Consider the following 19,469-nt stretch of genomic DNA (forward strand, 5'->3'; position numbering starts at 1 on the left):
CAGATGCAACCTTGTGACTTTGGGGAAACCTCTGCTCCCTTTGGCGGCTCAGGGCCTTGAGGTGCGTGTCGCAAGGAAGGACACCTCCCCTTGAAAAGCCCCGCGACATCGGAAACTGTGAGTATGACCCGAAAAGCAGCTTGAAGAGCCTCCCATCCCATCAGGGGAACAGCAGAACTTGCCAGTGCAAGGGCCTCCCTCTCGTTAATAAGACTTCATTTTATTATTTCCATGCGCTGTAATTTCTCCCATCGCCTTTTAGACGGGAACAGTTAACTTTCTGCACTTGTGTTAATTACCCTTGGGGCCTCCAGGCTACCTTGCATAACAGAAAGAATAGCTAGTTTCCCACTGCCTTTTCGTTTCTTTATACTCCAAAACCAATCAATCGTGTCCTTAGACCCTCCCAAGAAACAGTAGATTTGTTAAGAAATTCAGTGCAGAGCAGGCAACGCTTCTGTCTCGGGTCAAAATGGCTGGCAGGCCTGCTGTTGCAGCATCAAGCAAGTGGCTGGAGGGTATTCGAAAATGGTATTACAATGCTGCGGGGTTCAATAAACTGGGCTTAATGCGAGATGATACAATACATGAAAATGACGATGCAAAAGAAGCCATATAAGAAGGCTTCCTGAGAACCTTTATAACGAGAGGGTGTTTCGCATTAAGAGAGCACTGGACCTGTCCATGAGGCAGCAGATCTTGCCTAAAGAGCAGTGGACAAAATATGAGGAGGATAAATTCTACCTTGAACCATATCTGAAAGAGGTTATTCGGGAAAGAAAAGAGAGAGAAGAATGATCAAAGAAATAATCATTTAGTCTAAACCTGTGGATGCACCTGTCCTAAAGTATTTTTATGAAGTTGGTTAAACCTGAAACATACAATGTAGAACTATCTGGGCTGTAAATTTATTACTTTAAATAAATATCTATTGTAATTAAAAAAAAAATTCAGTGCAGATGGAGCGGAATCACACAACCACGCAGATTAGTACTGGCCCTTGGGCTGGACGGGATTAATATGCTGGGAGCTGGGAATTTTTAGTATAAAACAGAAAATATCACCCATGGCACTAATGTTCCTTTTGTGACAAACGATGATTCTGGTTAAATGTGGAGCAGAGAGCTTCCCTGGTGGTGCAGTGGTTAAGAATCCGCCTGCTAATGCAGGGGACACGGGTTCGATCCCTGAGCTAGGAAGATCCCACATGCTGTGGAGCAACTAAGCCCCTGCACCACAACTATTGAGCCCATGTGCCACAAATACTGAAGCCTGCACGGCGCCTAGAGCCCGGGCTCCTCAACAAGAGAAGCCACTGCAACTTGAGAAGCCCATGCACCGCAACGAAGAGTAGCCCCCACTCCCCACAACTAGAGAAAGCCCATGAGCAGCAACAAAGACCCAATGCAGCCAATAAATAAATAAATTTTTTTAAAAAAATGTGGAGCAGTGTCTGTTTCTGGAACTCTCAGAGCACACGGACTCTGAGTCCCAAATCTCCCAGGGCTTGCCCCCATGGCACAAAGTTCCTTGTCTGGGGCAGTTTACCGTTTCCTTCAAGGTGAAGCTTTCCCTCACCTGTCAGCAATATGCTTCTAAACCACTTCTCAAACTGCTACCCTCAAAATTAGAAGTCAATTATGAGAGCAAATAAGATAAACACATGAAAATGTAAATTGAAAAAAATAAACACAAAGAAATGTTAAAGGTATCCACTAAGCTATAAAGTTTAACAAGTAATCCTAAACTTAGAGAATGATTTCAAACAAAACAAGCACTCACCACCAGCAACTCTGGTCAAAGCCCAAACCTAGAAGGAGACAAAGTTCTCAAAGTTAAACCGTCCACTCAGTGCTCAGCACTGGGGTCCCTGCACTTACTTCCAGGCCTTGAGGAATCCGATCGCAAACCAAATCTGCAGAGAATCAGTTCTGGGTCTCCAGCTAATCACTGGGGACTGACTTCTCCTCAGACAGCAGGGCTGCTCCAAGAGGCATCACGGCTTCTATGCCCACTCGGGCTGGCCTCCACGAATAGCCACACCTGATTCCTCACAAGGCACACCTGCCCGCCGGGCCAGGTCAGGTGAGTAGAGCTCCAATTGGGGAACCACTGACTCCCAGTCTCCCTCTGGCTCCATTGCTATCCTGTGTGCACCACTGTCAGTTCCTTGATTGATTTTCAAAATTAAATGATATCAAAAAAATATCAAATTGTACACTTTAAATATACGCAGTTTGGGGGGGGGCGGGGGGTGAAGGGGAAGCTGAGGTGAAGTGAGAGAGTAGCATAGACATATATACACTACCAACTGTAAAATAGATAGCCAGTGGGAAGTTGCTGTATAACAAAGGGAGTTCAACTTGAGGATGGATGATGCCTTAGAGGACTGGGACAGGGAGGGTGGGGGGGCGTCAAGGGAGGGAGGGAATATGGGGATATGCGTATAAATACAGATGCTTGAACTTGGTATACATCAAAAATAATAATAAATAAAATGAAAAAAAGAAAAAAATATATGCAGTTTAGTGTATGTTAATTGTATCTCAGTAAAAGTTCTTAAAGAAAAAACAGCTAAAAAATTAAATGATATCATTTACGTAGAGCTTAATAGAGATCAGAAAAATGTGTCATCTGATGTGTTTCTCAGAGTAATTCTAGAAGGGAGATTATTATTTAGAGATTTCAGAGAAGAGGAGACAGCACAGAGAGAACACACAGCTAGGACGCTGCTGGGACAGGATTCAAACCCAATCCTGTGACTCCGCGTACCAGGCACGTGAGTTCTTTGAGATCAGGGTTCATATTGTCCCCTCCCCGCAAGATGCTGAAGGTAGGTTCTGTGCTACAGCTGATACACGATAAAGAAGAGAGAGTGGGTTCTGGAGAGAAAGCTGGATTCTGACCCGGGCTCTGTGGCTTGGTATCTGCGAAACCATGAGCAAATTCCCTCCCCACTGCGAGCCTCTTGGTCTTCTCTGGGAAATGGGATGAATGCCCACCTTCTAGTGTTGTGAGGGTTCCGTGCAATAACTGCCTACAGTCAGCACCTAATAGTTACTCCTCCCTTCCACGCCCCTAAGGCCCTGCCTTCTAAAGAGATTTAGAACTAATCCCTGTGTAGGGTTTGCATCCATGATACATTTACATGCACAACTTCAGGTTAAAATGAACATCAGTGACGGCACGGGTGCAAATGGATTTCCAAAGGGACCGGAGGGCAGGGTGCAAGGAGCAGAGGATGAAGGTTGTGGGGACACTGGGGATGGGGGGCAACTGTAGGCTCTGGCCCTTCTAGAGACACAGGGAGCCTCCACACATGGCACTCAGGATGCCCCAGGGCTCTGTTTCTAGTATCCTCGAAGCTGATGCCTACTTACTACTCACTCTAGGCTCTCACACGCTGTGGGTGTTATTTCCACAGGGTGATACATCCAGCTTCTTTCTCTACATTAGCTTTACACAAACCTATTTTTCTGTAGTCTCATCAAGCCTATCTTGTTGCGAGGTGGGGAGAAAATGTACAAATCAAATAGTCAAATGGGGTTAACTTGTGAACAACTTTTGTCAGAGCCTAGATGAGGGGCATGGTGGATTCTGGAAGAGGACCAGGAGGTAGAAAGCAATGGCTGGTGTGAATTGCAACCAAATGTTCTCATGACTAAGGGGCATGGGTGAGGGGAAGGGAGTCACCCGTGATGCCGACAACATTTCATCTGATGGGACAGAGGAGAAGTCCCAACCCTAAGAAATGAGGTTGGCCAGGTGTGCTGGGAAGAGGACTGGGATTAGGCGGATGAGACCCAGCTCTGCCACTGCCATGAGATCATAGCAGACATTCCACTGCCCTGGTTTCCTCATCCATGGAATGTGGGGGTGGGCCCGGGCTAGCTCTGGAATCAGACACATTTAGGTTCAAATTCAGGCTCCGCCACTTACTTGTTATGCAACTTTGGGCATGTTTCTTTATATCTCCAAGCTCCAGTGCCTCTCATCTCAAGAAGCTGTTGGATTCAGGGAGGAGGTATGTAAATATCTGCCCTCTTGCACAATGACAGGTCCATGAAGCTCCTGGCGCTGCAGCTGCCTTCTTAGTTAATACTGGTCTCTCTCCTTAATTCTAGCCCTGAACTGCTGTGAACGTATGAATCCGTGGTGCAATGCAAGCAGCGGATCCCCACCAATCTAACATGGCCACCCTGCCCTCCCTAAATCTCAGCTCCCAAAGACTGAAGTGCTGTTCCCTGAAGCACCAAGTTGAATGGACGATTCAACTTGGACAAGAAGGTGGAAACAAACAAGAGACAGGATGGTGAAGGCCCAAGAACCCAAAGCTGGGGGGCAGTGGACCTGGGGTTGATGTCTATCTAACTCCCTCAGTCACTAGCCATAAAACACATGTCTTTGGTCAAAATTCTCTTAACATTTCTGAGCTTCAGTTTTCTCATCTGTAATATGGGAATAATCATATATGTGAAAGTGCTTTGTGGATTAGAAAGTGTAATCGGAATTTTAGTAGTCAGTTGCCTGCCACGACTTCTGGCAATTGACTTGAAAATTTGCCCAAATATACGAGTTTGAAAATGTAGTTTAAACGTTTTGAGAACTACCTGTTGACCTTAGCAGTCAAACAAAACTTCAAACTTCCCCCAAATCCTCATTTCCAAATTCGAATGACTATCATGTGCATTGTGGAGGTATCACCCCAAAAAGCTGGGCTGGTTTTCCGTTGCAATCAACAAATCCCTCCAGTGACTCACCGGAGTCCCCAACTACCAGTGGCCTGATATTAACTTGAAAAACAATGTGATAAACCACCCTCTTATTTTAACAGCTAGCATAGGGCAGGGCAGGAGGAACCCCCACCCACGCTTATTCTGAACAGACATGATTGCAACCGATGTGAAAACAAGATAAGGAGAAACGTCTGTCAACAGACTCAGGCCTCCCCCAGAGTTGGGCTGCTTTCTGTGTATTCTGCACAGACGGGAAGCCAGAGGCCATGCAGTCAGTCACCTGCAATGCTGCTCTGATGCGGCTGCGGTGCTGGGCACCTAAGGAAGACTGGGCAGCAGCTCTGAGACACGTGCGCCTCACTCACTCGAGCCTTTAGCTGTCTTTTAAAATATATATTTAGTGACACAATGCCTTGTAGGAATCATCATTAAGGTTCACATCCTTCCTGCTTAACACTGTTATACTTAGGATGGATAAACAAGGTCCTGCTATATAGCTCAGGGAACAATATTCAACATCCTGTGATAAATGATCATGGAAAAGAATATGAAAAAGAATGTGTGTGTATATATATATATACACAACTTTGCTGTACAGTAGAAATTAACACAACACTGTAAATCAACTATATTCCAATAAAATAAATTTTTTTTAATTTATTTATTTGCTGCATTGTGTCTTGGTTGCTACACATGGACTTTCTCTAGTTGCGGAGAGCGGGAGTGACTCTTCGTCGTGGTGCTCGGGCTTCTCATTGCAGTGCCTTCTCTTGTGGAGCACGGGCTCTAGGCACGCAGGCTTCAGTAGTTGTGGCACTCAGACTGTTGTGGCTTGGGGGCTCTGGAGCACAAGCTCAATAGTTGTGGCACACGGGCTTAGTAGCTCCGTGGCATGTGGGATCTTCCTGGACCAGGGCTCGAACCCGTGTCCCTTGCATTGGCAGGCAGATTCTTAACCACTGAGCCACCAGGGAAGCCCCCCAATAAAATAAATGAAAAAAAAAATCCTATCTGCTTAGAACTGAGGAATTAAAAATCTTTTGGTCCTCAGGCCGGGGGCCGTAAGCTCAATGTGTCTGTTCAGTAACTTCCCAACAGCTCGATACTAAGGGTAGCTTTAAATGACGTATTTGAAATCTTCATTTTAAACCCCCTGTGATACTGCTGGGATGCAGGAACAGATGAACTGACGCAAAGGTGCTGCAAGGCAGTTCTTTTCTCTGTCTTTCCTGAACATCATCAGACCTCCAGAAAGAGCGGCACAGTGTAAATAAGGGTTCAAACAACATATCCAAGGTGCTAAGAGGATCCTAATATACAAACCATGACACGCGTAAGTGCTTATGAGTAGTGAAAAAAGATTTTTTTTTGTAAAGGAGTAAGAAAGAAACCACAAAGTCTCTTAGAACTACTGCAGCAGTGATGGCATAGATGCTTATCAGCGGCCCCTGTCTGGTTGTCCTATCTCTGAGGATAACGGAGTGACTACCATATGACCCCAGGAGAGTGCCGGGAGGGGTGGAAGTGTCAGCACAGCACTGAGTTGAGAGGACTCAACATGTTTGCAGGGGGAGAGCCAGGTGCACACACTCTCCAGCCCGCTGGCCCAAGTACGGGCCGTGCCTTCATTCCAGCCATGCCTTTCCTCCTGTCCATCCATAGGCTCCTGTCAGATAATGCCAAAGTTTCCAGGGCCTTCCAAGCATCCATGCAACTGAGGGAGGACAGGTGTGGATGGAATAGAAGGAATAAATGTACGTTTTGGACTTTAAAGCAGATTAGTTGTGAATTAAGCACAAACTAAGTGCCAAGCTTTATGATAGGAGCTGGACCTCCAAACCAATGTGGCACACTTGGGAATTCCCTGGAGGTCCAATGGTTAGGACTCTGGACGTTCACTGCCAAGGACGTAGATGCGATCTTCGACCCTCTGGTTGGGGAACTAAGATCCCACAAGCCGTGCGGCACATCCAAAAACATAAATAAATAAAGAGAAAGAGAAACCAATATGGCACACTTAACTTTGACACCCAAGGAACCCCCCGTCCAAACACATCTCTTAGCTGCTCTCTCTTCCCGGTGGTTACAGCAGCTTCCCATCAGCAATGGCAGTACTTACGGCAGTACTTCCTAGGTCTCAGCCCTTTCTAGATCAACGCGTTAGTTTTGCTGTATCTGCATCTTTCCTCTGCTGGATTTATGGATTGTTCTTTAAAACAACTCATTTACTTTAACGCAAACACATTTTAGAGAAAATTTGATATGTCTATAAATGGAAAACTAGTCCTACTTCTCATAAACAGAAAATATCCAATAATTTAAAAAAATACAAAACAATCTTACTAAGTTCTAGTTACACACTCTTGCCTGTGAGTGTTCTGAGCCTAAGGCCTATAGCTCTCTGTTAAAAAGTGAGATTAATAAGTACTAGAGAGGTATTAAAGATCGATTAACTCTGAGTGGAGACCCTCCCCCGTAATCAGAATCAGAAAAGGAGTCATTGATCACCACTGTTTCTTTGAGTCACATCTGCATATCACCAAATCAGATACCATGGTCCACTAAACAGCATCTGTGCTTCCCAGCCCACTTTGTGATCGGTCCTCTACCCAGAGCCTAGAACATTACACAGGAGTACGGGGGAAACTCAACACACATATGTTCAATGAGCTCAAGCACGCATATCTTAGCCTCATCCTTCTTTATTCCAGCCACGCCTACAGGCTTACCTCTCCTCAAAGGACTCACGCATGCCCTTATCCACCTGTACCCTTTGTGGACTGTTTTTCCTCCTCCCTCTACTTTCTTCCAACTTGTCCACTCTCAGATCTTCAAGTCTTAGGTTGTGTCATCTTCTCTTCCTGGTTTTTCCTCACCACTTTGGGCTGAGACTAGCCATCCTTTTCCATGTGCCCTCTACATGAGTACCCTGATCATCGAGGTTATCACATGATAATCACTAATTTGCTTGTCTTTCTCTCCCCACCTGTCTCTAAACTCCTGAGGGTTGAAAGTGTGCCTTCTCTCTCTGGTGGTGAATGAAAGTATCTCTGGCTATTTCCCCATATGCTCTTGTTGTACCAGACAAACCCTGCCTTTCGCTCCTCTGAGTCTTTGTGTAGACTGTGCCTTTGCCTGGAATGCCTTTGACAAACTGCAAACTCCCTTCCACAGTCCTGCTCTGAGAAGCCTTTCAGGGCCCATTCCTCAAGCCAGCTGTGATCATCCTTCCTCCCTGTTCCCACAATACCCACTGTGTATCACTTTCACTGTAGGGTTTATCTCACCTCAGTGCAATTTTTTGTTTCTATGCCTCCATGATTCCATAGACTATGAGCTTCTCATTTTTGTGTCTCCAAGGTCTAGAGAGTATCTGGTGCACAATCATTAAATATTTTCCGAAGAAAGGAATTAACGGCTAGCAAGAAAATAGTGTTCTATTCACCTGTCTCCTCTGATCAGCTCCAAAGGGCCTGGAGTCACAGTTAGTAAAAGCAAGAAAATATTAAATTGATTGCTAATATGTATAGAATGCTTACTATCTGCCAGGTACTTTATAAGCATCCTCTCATTTAATTATCCCACAACCTTATGATGTAGGGACTTGTATCGATGCAGTTTGCAGGTGAGGAAATTTGGGCTTAGGGAGATTAAGCCACTTGCCCAAGTAACCTTGGCAGAGCCAAGAAATGCACTCAGGCCTGATAAACTCTGATGTTCTTAACTACCAGTCTAGGCTGATGTGACCTTCCTCTCTCTGACCTACTGCCCTCCTTCATGATCAGAAGCCCAGTTCTGAGCAGATGAACCTGGGCCTGCTGTGGGTAGCTTTGACTGTGGCCTTTGAGAGCACAATAAAGCCCTGCTCAAAGCACAAGGCCCTGCCACAGAAAGGCCACCCGGCCTCTTGCTTGAGCCGTGGGACTGGGCAAAATCACCAGTTCCTCACTTACCCAGCAGAAGGCAAATCAAGGCAGCCTTTCATTGATTCCAGAGGTGTCTCTTTCATTTGTAAAATAATCTGCAGTTTGATATTTGGGGATTTTCTTGCCAGTGGTGGGTGGCTACTGCAATAACAGATGATGAACTGGTGTCTTTGAAAGCTCAATAAAAACACTTTTAACATAAAGATTTTAAACTTGACTGAGGAGTGAAGTGAGAATCCAGCTGCACCCCAGGGAGGGAAGGAGGCTTGGTGCAGTTTTTCTAACTGTATCCTCTGCACCAGGGACGGGGGCATGGCTGCTCTTTCTTCACTCAGAGTCCTGTGTTGAAAGCATCTGAGGTAACAAAGGCCAGTTTCCTCTAGTTTGCACCTAAAGAGGTGAGAGAAATTGCTGCTTGGCTGCAGTAGTTTTGGTCCAGAGAACAGCGACCTTCTCCTACAGAAACCAGCCTCAAATATTTGTATGAAATTTAGGAGGGGAGAAAAGAAATAAGAGCCACCTTTTAAAGTTCCTTCCTGCTTCTTGATGATGTTAACAGAATTCTCTGCAGGAAAGGTCCAGCACAGGCCTAGGGCAGAACACACAGCCATGTGGTTTCGTTTTTCCGGTGATGAACCCCTCAGGAGAAATACTCCGTTTTGGAAAGAGAGGCAGACGTATCTGGACAACAAGTTAACCGTGGCCTCGAATCCTGGGTTTCTTTTCATTTGCTGGAAATAAGCATGGTCCAGGGAGAAGAATCCTGGAAGGAGGAGGGATCCGGAAGAACTGGGATTTAGTTCTGGCTTTGCTACTTATTTATGTTATGACCTTGAACAAATCATTTAAATGCTCTGGGCTTCAGCCTTTCACAGAAGTCAGGGGATGAGGCCCAACTGTCACTGTTTCCTTTCGGCTCTGAAATGCTATGATATTTGGTGAGTATCATACAGAGCAAGATGACACATCTCACACATGTTAGGGCGTCACGTCTTACGGCAAATCCTCTTCCAGTAGCAGCGATGATTACACGGAGCCTAGGAGACCACCCTCGGCCACCATCCTTACAAACCAAGGCACAAAAATGAGAAATAGGGGACAAGGATGAGTTGTGGGGGTGGGGGGGATGGGGCGCGTGTGGGGGACAACTTTGCTTGGCTCTCTTTGGCTCTCCTGGGCACGTATTTAAACTTGAGTGGCTTTTGGGCCACTCAATATGTCGGCACATTAGAAGCCCAGGTCTTGGCCAGGGGTGCTCGGGACAGAAGCAGTCTGGGGACAGCAGGACCCCATCTATGGGGTGCTGGCTGCCTTACCTGATTGGCTGATACACTAGCTGAGCTGACATGCCACAGTGGCTTCCTGTATAACCTTCTTTCCACTGACCTTCAGATAGGATAACACAGTTAAACCACACAGGCCTCAAAAACCCTGAGAATGTAGTTCTACTTTTTGGCAGTTAACTTAAGAAAATAATCAGACGTAAAGTAAGCTAATAATAAGGCACTGTTTATGGAGAGCTCGCCGTGTGCAGGGCACCGTGGTAAGTACTTTACACGTATTATTCTAAAAAATCCTCATGGTGGGGCTTTGAAACGGGTACTATTATCCCCATTTTACAAAAGATAAAACCAAGGCTTTTATTTTTTTTTCCTATTTCATATTTTTATATATTAATTTTTTTCTTTCCAGCTCTTTATTGGAGTATAATTGTTTTACACTGTGAAACCAAGGCTTTTAATCTTGCTCTGCTATTCAGGACAAAGACATTTTTGAGTAGGAACGTTCATTGTGGGCTTCCCTGGTGGTGCAGTGGTTAAGAATCTGCCTGCCAGTTCAGGGGACACGGGTTCGATCCCTGGTCCAGGAAGATCCCACAAGCTGTGTAGTAACTAAGGCCGTGTACCACAACTACTGAGCCTATGCTCTAGAGCCCAAGAGCCACAACTATTGAGCCTGAGTGCCACAACTACTGAAGCCCACATGCCTAGAGCCCGTGCTCTGCAACAAGAGAAGCCACCACAATGAGAAGCCCGTGCCCACAACGAAGAGTAGCCCCCACTCACAGCAACTAGAGAAAGCCCGAGTGAATCAACGAAGATCCAATGAAGCCAATAAATAAATAAATAAATAATAAATAAATAAATAAAAGAAATTCAACAGAATGCTTGTTTTACAAAGAAAAATGTTCATTGCAACAAAATGACCCGGATTTCCAAAAATAGGGAATTGATTAAATGGCATATTCACCTAATTGCATTCTAGAAATGCATGAGATGTTATGTGAGAATAACTAATAACAGAAAAATGTTTACAAAAAATGACTAAGTAATCCCAACTTTGTTTAATTTATATGTAATTATATATACTATGGTATTTGTTCCTTTTTGTATTCTTCTACATTTTCCAAAATTTACACAGTACACATATATCTCTTTTTACATTGTGGGGCTATTTAAAGGCCCATCACAAGTAACCAAAGGCCCATCTCCACCCCTCTTGGTGTCTGGATTCTAGAGAAGCACCCTAACAGATTCAGTTTCTATACAATAGACATCTCCCCAGTCAGAAGCAAGAGCTCCCCTCAGCTGCTCCCCTTATTCCTCAGGCATGCTGTGCATGAGTGTGGGATTGAGTAGAATTTTAAGGCACATGAACAGTTCTTTATTTAAGGTTGTGGCTCCTGGGATGCCCTTTGGCCCAGATCATTATGCCCTAAAGAAGTTAGTGAACCCAAAATGAAGCAACCAAACCAAACGAAACAAAATCCATGAACACTCCACTCAATTATTATTATTATTGTTATTATTTCTAGCAGGAGTAGTTATTTAAACGAGGCATTTGTGTCAGGATAGGGAAAAGAGATAACACAGAGTTGGGTTCATGACTTGGAAAATTCTCTCAGCTTGGAGACCTGGGAGCACCTGGAAGATGGTGGTGGAGAAGAGGCAAGACTCTGAGGGGTGGGAGAAAACATGGGCTCTGGCTTCAGGGAGACACGGGTTAGAATTCTGACTTCAGGGAATTCCCTGGCAGTCCAGGGGTTAGGTCTCCGTACTTTCACTGCAGAGGGCCTGGGTTTGATCCCTGGTTGGGGAATTAAGATCCCACAAGCCACACGGTACAACCAAAAACAAAGAATCCTGATCCCATTCACTAACTGAGTGACACTGGGCAAATCCTCAACTTTCTCATCTGTAAAATGGGTTCGAAGGGGCTCTTGAAAGCATAGTAGGAAACATGCAGTTGGTGCTTCATATCTTCCTCCCAGCCCTTCCTTACCCATCCTCTCTCCCACACAACACAACTGTTCTCCATCATCCTCAAGTTCCAAAATCTGCTCCCTGCGGGAGAGAAGCAAAAACCTCCCTTGGAAATCCAGTGTTGTGAGGGACCATCTCAAATGGAAGGTTTGAATCAAAGTGCCACACTATTTAATCAGTCATCACGGCCCCCTGAGATTCAGGCAGGATCCCAAATAGATGACAAACCACCAGGCTATGCACACCTGGAGATGCCATGACCTCACTGTACTTGTTAGACGCTCCTCAGGTGTTGAAGGTGATGGTAACAAAACCACCTACCGTTTGTGTGGCTTGGGATAAACCTGCACCTTTTCATATTTATTGCACCTCACCTCAATGGCGGTATAACAAATAGGAAAGAGCTTTATTTTACTTAAGGAAAAGTAAGGCTGACTCAGAGAGCTTGGTTGACTTGTCTGAGATCGGTCAGCATGCAGAAGAGAAGGTGGGAGAAGAAGGGTCTTAAGGGAAAGGAGGAAGCTGATGCCTGGACTAGTTATTCCACTGAGGCATTTGTGGCAGGAAGGGGAGAGGACACAGAATATTCTAGTCTCTACTCTTCCCTCAACATCCTCCACCCCCAGCTCTATACTTGCACCCAGATGGCCTTTCTTCCATGGCCACGTTCTTTCCCTGTATGTCAGGGCTGAGCCTTACTTACCCTGCATACATCTAGCTCCCAAGTGTTTTGTCATTGTTTTCTGAAACTTTAAGACCATCTCAGCACCATTTCAACCTCTGTTACACATCTCCCACTGTAGTCACGGTGCCCTTGGGTTCTAGTGAGGGAACCAGTGCTCCTGGCTCCAAGCCCCAAAGTCAGGCAGGGCCCTGTGCATCCTCACAGAGTGGATGCAAGTCTTGCTGCTTCTACCCTAGGTCGTGTGTTGGCTGGTTTTCTTACTGACTCTCCCTTCATGGGCATTTATTGTCTCTAATTTGACATGACTCAGCTCGTTCGAGAAAAAGCCTGCCTCTCCGGGTCCCCGTAGGCTTTGTCTGGCTGGCTTTTCACTGGGCACATAAACAGCCCCGAATATTGTGTATCCCTCAAGGACCCCCAGCCACATCAGGCTGAAGCTGGGGTGAGACTTCCCCAGGAGGCTTGCCAAGTGGCCTGGAATGAACCCTGCTGCTTGTTGGTTTTGTTTTCCTTGAGCAGAAACAGGAGCAGGGCCTGGTGGTCTGCAGCATGTTGCACCAGGGGGCGCCGGTTTAAGGCTCAGGAAGTCCCGGGGTCAATGCCTGCTTGCTCCATTCCAGGACCTTGTGCAACTCACTCAGCTCTCAGAGCCCGGGTTTCCTCGTGGAGAAAAGGTGATAACAGTATCTGTTCCACCTTCACCTTAACAGGGTTGCAGTGAAGCTCCAGGAAGACAATGCAAACAGAAATGCTTTGCAAACTGTAGTGTGCGGTAAGGGTGACAGGTGTCATTGTTATCACAGGGATGCATCTGGTCCTAAGACGTTACATGTTCATAAGCCCATTCCTGCGTATAACCTGGACCAGTCACAGGAGGAAATGTTCAGATGGAAACACTACCCCAAATAGGAAGAGTGGGGAGTGCACAAAGATGAATACACAAAGTAATTCTAGAGTATTCCTGGAGCACAGGCTCTGGCACACTCTTCTAGACAAGAGGATCAGGATGACAGGCAAGGTCCTCGCTCTCAGTCTCAGTCGGCAGAGAAGAAGCAAGCAAGCAAGCAAGCAAACAAACAAAAAACAGGGTCAGTTGTCCTCCCACTGCGGGTACAAGTGGGCTTTCACCTTCCCCACTTTCCTGTTCTGAGGCTGCAGGAAGGTTGGCTGCAAACGCAGTGTTAATCCAAGAAGGAGACCCAGAATTGGTGAAAGAAAAAAGTTGCCTTTCCCAACAGGATGAGATACAGTTTCAGACCTGGGACACATGAGGATGTGTTGGTTCTTTATACTTTTGGCAAAATGACAGCACAATGAAATGCTGATGAGCCAGAGACATTAAAAAATGAGAGATTTTCCAGTTACAGGAGAGTTTCTAGCCTTGGCTAGGAATCCTTGCTGAAATCTCAAAAGAGCAATAGAAGCCTGCATCCCTTTGAGTTCCTCTCCATTTTTCCAAATGCAGAACATTGAACCAGATCATTTGTTTTCAAATTGTTCATACCTCACTGTTCATAATATACCACTTCCTCCAGGAAGCCTCCCATCACCCAGAAAGATTAATACCCCCTTCTCTGCAGCTCTATCATCTGTCAGTAACTCCACACAGCACTTTCACGAAATACTACCATCCCTGTCCCTCACTAGAGGATAAGCATCCCCAGGCCAGGGCTAGGCTTTATTTGATTTTGAATCCCTAACAGCTAAGCATCATGGAGACACATGGTAGGGACTCAATACATGGTTATTCACGAGATCATTTCTCACTGGCCCATTGTGTATCTACAGCCAATGTATATGAACATGAATACAGACTCCAGGACACACTGTGCAAGTTAAACAAGACAAATGCCGCATCTTCACTTAGTCTTCAGTGAGTATCCCACAAGGACTTGTGCTTATCTGGTGTCTTGCCAAGAGTTCCTGGTCAGGTGAAGTTTTGTTCCAAATAAAATCTACATTAAAAGTGGGTAGTTTCCAGGACTTCCCTGGTGGCTCAGTGGTTAAGAATCTGTGTGCCAATGCACACAGGGGGACACAGGTTCAATCTCGGGTCCAGGAAGATCCGAAGCACTGCGGAGCAACTAAGCCCGTGTGCCACAGCTACTGAGCCTGTGCTCTAGAGCCCGAAAGCCGCAACTACTGAGCCTGCGTGCCACAACTACTGAAGCCTGCGTGCCTAGAGCCTCTGCTCCACAACAAGAGAAGCCACCACACTGAGAAGCCTACGCACTGCAATGAAGAATAGCCCCCACTCTCCACAACTAGAGAAAGTCCGCGCGCAGCAAGGAAGACCCAAAATAGCCTAAAAAAAAAAAAAATTCATTTTAAAAAATTGATAGTTTCCTCTTGACCTAACTATCAATTTATAAGAACTACCAGAAAAAGATGTCCCATGACATCTGGGGCTACCACCAGCATAACCTGGACTATGAGAAACCACAGACACACAACCTACTTTCATTAACCAAAAAATTACAAATAAAAAAATAAGAGAAGGGCAGCAAGGGAGGGTAGCCACACTGAGGCGTATCTGTCAATTCACATAGGAACCTTATCTGAATCCTGGTTCACACACAAAAATATTTTTAAAAAACACTATAAGGCAATTGAGGATATGTGATCATTGACTGGATTACATAATTATTTGTTTTTCAGGTGTGATCATAATCTGCAGTTATATTTTAAGGAGAGCTGTAATCTCTTAGTGGCACATATGGAAATATTTACGGATAAAATGATATGTCTAGGATTTAATTCAAAATTATCTGGAGGAGGGTGGAGAAATAGGTAGGGAAGTGAGCGGTAGAGATGAAATAAAATCAGGCAGGAATGGGTATACACAGTGTTTCATTATACTATTCTTGCTACCTTTAGGTAAGTTTGAAAATTACTATTAAATTTTTAAAAAATCAGTACTTCATTAAGTTTTCGATCTGGTGCATTCTATACAGCAGGCTTCTCCGTGACTGTGCTGTACTGGGCACTGGCCGCTCTTGGAGGGGCAGGACAGGCAGCAGACAACCCAGGGCTGGGTGATTCCTCTAGCTCTGCGGAGAGAGCAGACCCCTGGGTCCTGATTCATGCCTTCCTCAGAAATGTGTATCTAACCCAAGGAAAGGAAAGAAGTATTTCTCCACTTCTCCTATGAGAAAACAAAAGCCCAGGAAAGGCAGACTGGAAGAAATTTGGGATCTGGAGTCAAAAGTTTTAGATTTCCTCCTTGCTCCCCAGCTGGGACCAATGAACGTCTCAGTGCCTCAATGTGCTCATCTCTAAAATGGAAGTATGACCACCCTCCTTGTCAAAGAACTGTGCTGAGGATGAGAGAAAATCTCATCTGGAAAGATGAGAGGCGGTATGGTGCAGCGGCTCAGAGACTTGGATCTGAACGGTGCCTCCATCGTACCACCCACACGGTCAAGTTGTAAATAATGAAAACTATTATAATTAATTATTTACGAAAAAGCCATTTGTTCAAGGCCTCAAAGTGAGTCAACAGGGCACTACTCAGCAGGAGAATCTGCACTCGGCCATCCTCCCCACTCACCATCTGAGCTTCTCTCGTGGCTCTATCTGGGCAGCGGATTCATCACCAGTCCGTTTTTGGACAGAGCAGGGAGGACAGAGAGGAGGAGCTGAGGAATCACGCTCTGACAGATGGGCCACCTCAGGGGGCAGTGAGGAATCGGCCTTGCTGCTGCCATGCCTCAGCACTCAAGGCTTCCAGAGCCGAGGCCAGGTACCCAGGATGCTCGGACCAAGCCTTATTGTGTGATGGCGACAGGTGACCGTCCTTGGTGCCTTCTCCCCTGCAGCACCCAGTAACCTCACAGGCGTCTCCCTGCCTCCGAGTAGAAACACATTTTTCCCAACCCTGCTGGGATCAAGCTAACAAGAGGGACGTGTGTGTGTGCAGGTGTGTGCGCCCGCACGTATATGCGTGTGTAAGAGGATGCATATCAACCCACGCCTTACCTCCGTGGGGCAGTGTGCTGTCCCAGCACCACAGTGGAAGAACAGGGAACAGGACACCCAAACAACCACGTGCTTGGGCCCTGCTTTATTTAGAGGTGTGCTCAGCCACGTTCCCGGAGAACCTCCCTGCAGTGTGACTTCCGAGTGGGGCATTCAGTTTGGCTGATCTGAGGCCTACATTCTGAATCTCATCATCATTTTCCTGTGTCGAAAGACAAAGCACAAGAGATACAAGGAGGCAAAAACTCCATTTCCTTTGTAAGTGACTATTTCTGTTTGACTAAGGAAATGAGAAGAAGGACCGCACAGCTGGGGATATGTTATCTATGGAGAATGTGGAATTTACTGGTAGATTTTTTTTTTCTTCTAATTTACAGTGTTTGGATTTTGCTCTAAGAATCCCTTAGGCTTCCTCCAGTTTTGGATAAGGAAACAAGTGGAACACTGGATTCATTCTATTATGCTTTTCATAGCTATTATAATGAATGACATTAATTACTATGAACAAGCAAGATTTAAATAAAAACAAATAGGTGTACATAAAATAGTGTCTAGCCAAACTGCATTTGTTGTAGAGCAGCAAGCACCTAATCTAAGTTTAATTTTGCTAAATAAAAAAGAGAGCTTTGATAGCTTCTTTCAGGTGTTGAAAAGTCTAGGGTTTTGCTCTGCATAATACGTTTTCCCAGCACAAGCCGCTCACAGTATTTGGCATTGTCAAAGCAAGTTTGACATACATTAAAAAGCCCTTAATTGTAACTTATCAGAAAGAAAAAGTTAATGTGTCTTTTAAGCATTCCTTATGCTGCTGCAGTTGTGGGGAAAAAACAGGGCTCTAGTTCTTTCAAACTGGTTATTCATGGAGCCGGGGATGAGTGTGTTTCTGTGGAAATAAGCAAGGCTGTGTTTGAGTCGTAACCAGTAAGTAGCTGTGTTTCTTTGAGCAGGTCGGTTTCCCTCTCTGGGTCTCCATTTCTTCATCTGAAAAATAAAGGTTTGGCTTGGGTGTCATTTCCAGCTCATCGGATTTTCACAGTAAAGCATAATGGTCAGGAGGTATCATTTGAAAGCAGAGGATCAGAATCCTATAGATCAGGGTCAGCAAACCACAGGCTATGGTCAAATCCAGCCTGCTTGCCTGCTTTTACACAACCCACCAGCTAAGAGTGTTATTTACATTTTTAAATGGTTGAACAAAAATCAAAAGAAGAAGAATATTTTCCGACAGGTGAAAATGACAAGAAATTCAGATTTCAGTGCCCGTACATAAACTTTTATCAGAACACAGCCACCTCATTTGTTTACATATTGTCTGTCTGCTTTTGCAGTACAAAGGCAAAGTTGAGACGTTGCCACAGAGACCATGTGGCCGCCAAAACCTAAAATATTTACTCTCTGGCTCTTTACAAAGTTTGCAGACCCTTGCTATAGATCAGCATGGCTCCAACTTTGAGGTACATACCCACTACCTAGGGATCTTTTTAAAATGTAGATTCTGATTTAGTGGGTTTGGGATGGATTCTGTGTTTCTAACAAGCTCCTGGATGGTGCCAAAGCCACCGGTCTGGGGACTACATTTTGTGCATGGAGGCTGGGCTCTATTAGACAAATCTGGTTAAGCCATGTACTTGCTCAGTATCCTTTGGTACCTTTCCAGAGCCTTCACATTAACTCAGACCCTCACTACAATGTGATTCTTGCCCATCTGTCCAGCTTCATTGGCCATAGTGCATCTCACACACATATCTGGAAACACACTTCATGTGTGCACACCTGTGCCCTCTGCTCCCTGATGCCCGCCTTTCTCACCCACATGCCTGTGCACACACTGATTTCTGGCTATGACACATCCTCTTCTCTCCCCATCCCTCCACCCTCAACACGTCCAATTGTCCAACTTCTTGTGCTTCAGCTCAAGTGGCACATCCTTCGAAAGGTGCCTTCACAGATTTGCTGAGGCTGAGCCAAGCGACCTTTTGGTGCAGTCCCTGAGTACCTCACGGTCCTCTTGGCAGCCTGAATCACATGGCCTATGACACTGACATCCTTACAGCAGGAGTCGTTTTGTTTATTCCCACATGCCCACCGACCAAGCACAGTGCCCGGTACCTGGCAGGGGTATCACACACGTTATTTGAAATGGGATGAATGAATTGTGCAGGATCACTCAGGAAATCAAGCAAAAAGCTGAGAAAAGAGCCCACCCCTTCAGAACCCTGCTGTGTGTTTTCCATTCCCTGAGCCGTGCCTCAGAAATGGATGGAGTAATCAGTTCCACGGCATTTCACACAGAGGGAAATTCAGCCTGTGCTCTGAGACTCTTCCAGGGTTTGGGAATAGCAGCCCCTTCCCATGGCTGGCACTTTGTGGAGGACAGAGAACCTGTGAGCCCAGGGAGCAGCTCCTGAAGACACAGCTTTTGGTATCTGTGTGGCAGGTCCCAGCAGCAATGCTGGTGGAATTGGCATCCTCAGCAGTGAGTCAGTTATTCTGGGACCGCCCCGTGCCAAGTGCTGATAAGTGGCGGGAAAGAGATGCAGCCGTCACCACCTTCTGTCTCTAAGGCTGCGGGCACTTCCCTTCTCATTTCGTATGGCTTCTATCTCCTTATGGGTCCCCCGGACTTAGAGGAATGTGGGTCAGACAGACTGGCGTGGGCTGAGTGCAGCCACAAGAGCAAGAGGGGTAGCGAGCATAAGCCCCTCTATCAGCCCAGGCTGGGGCAGGATGGAGGGGATAGTGTAGAGAGAGCCATAAGCCACCCCGAGATGTGCCCCCACCTGCTCCATAGGGCATCTTCCCCAGCCCTCCTCCTAAAATCCCCATCATTAAACTCACAGAGGTATTCCTCCACAAGGTCACTGATAGTTGCAATGGACTG

At 45.8% G+C, this 19,469-nt stretch overlaps 1 protein-coding gene and 1 pseudogene across 3 annotated transcripts in view; one reads left to right on the forward strand and one right to left on the reverse strand.

The window, feature by feature from the left end:
* Positions 1-19,469, reverse strand: part of UBASH3B (ubiquitin associated and SH3 domain containing B) — a 143,388-nt gene that overhangs the window by 100,143 nt on the left and 23,776 nt on the right. The gene's annotated exons all lie outside the window — the stretch shown is intronic.
* LOC130829458 (cytochrome b-c1 complex subunit 7-like) lies at positions 450-936 on the forward strand (annotated as a pseudogene).

This window comes from Hippopotamus amphibius, chromosome 9, assembly GCF_030028045.1.
Source record: "Hippopotamus amphibius kiboko isolate mHipAmp2 chromosome 9, mHipAmp2.hap2, whole genome shotgun sequence".
NCBI lineage: Eukaryota > Metazoa > Chordata > Mammalia > Artiodactyla > Hippopotamidae > Hippopotamus > Hippopotamus amphibius.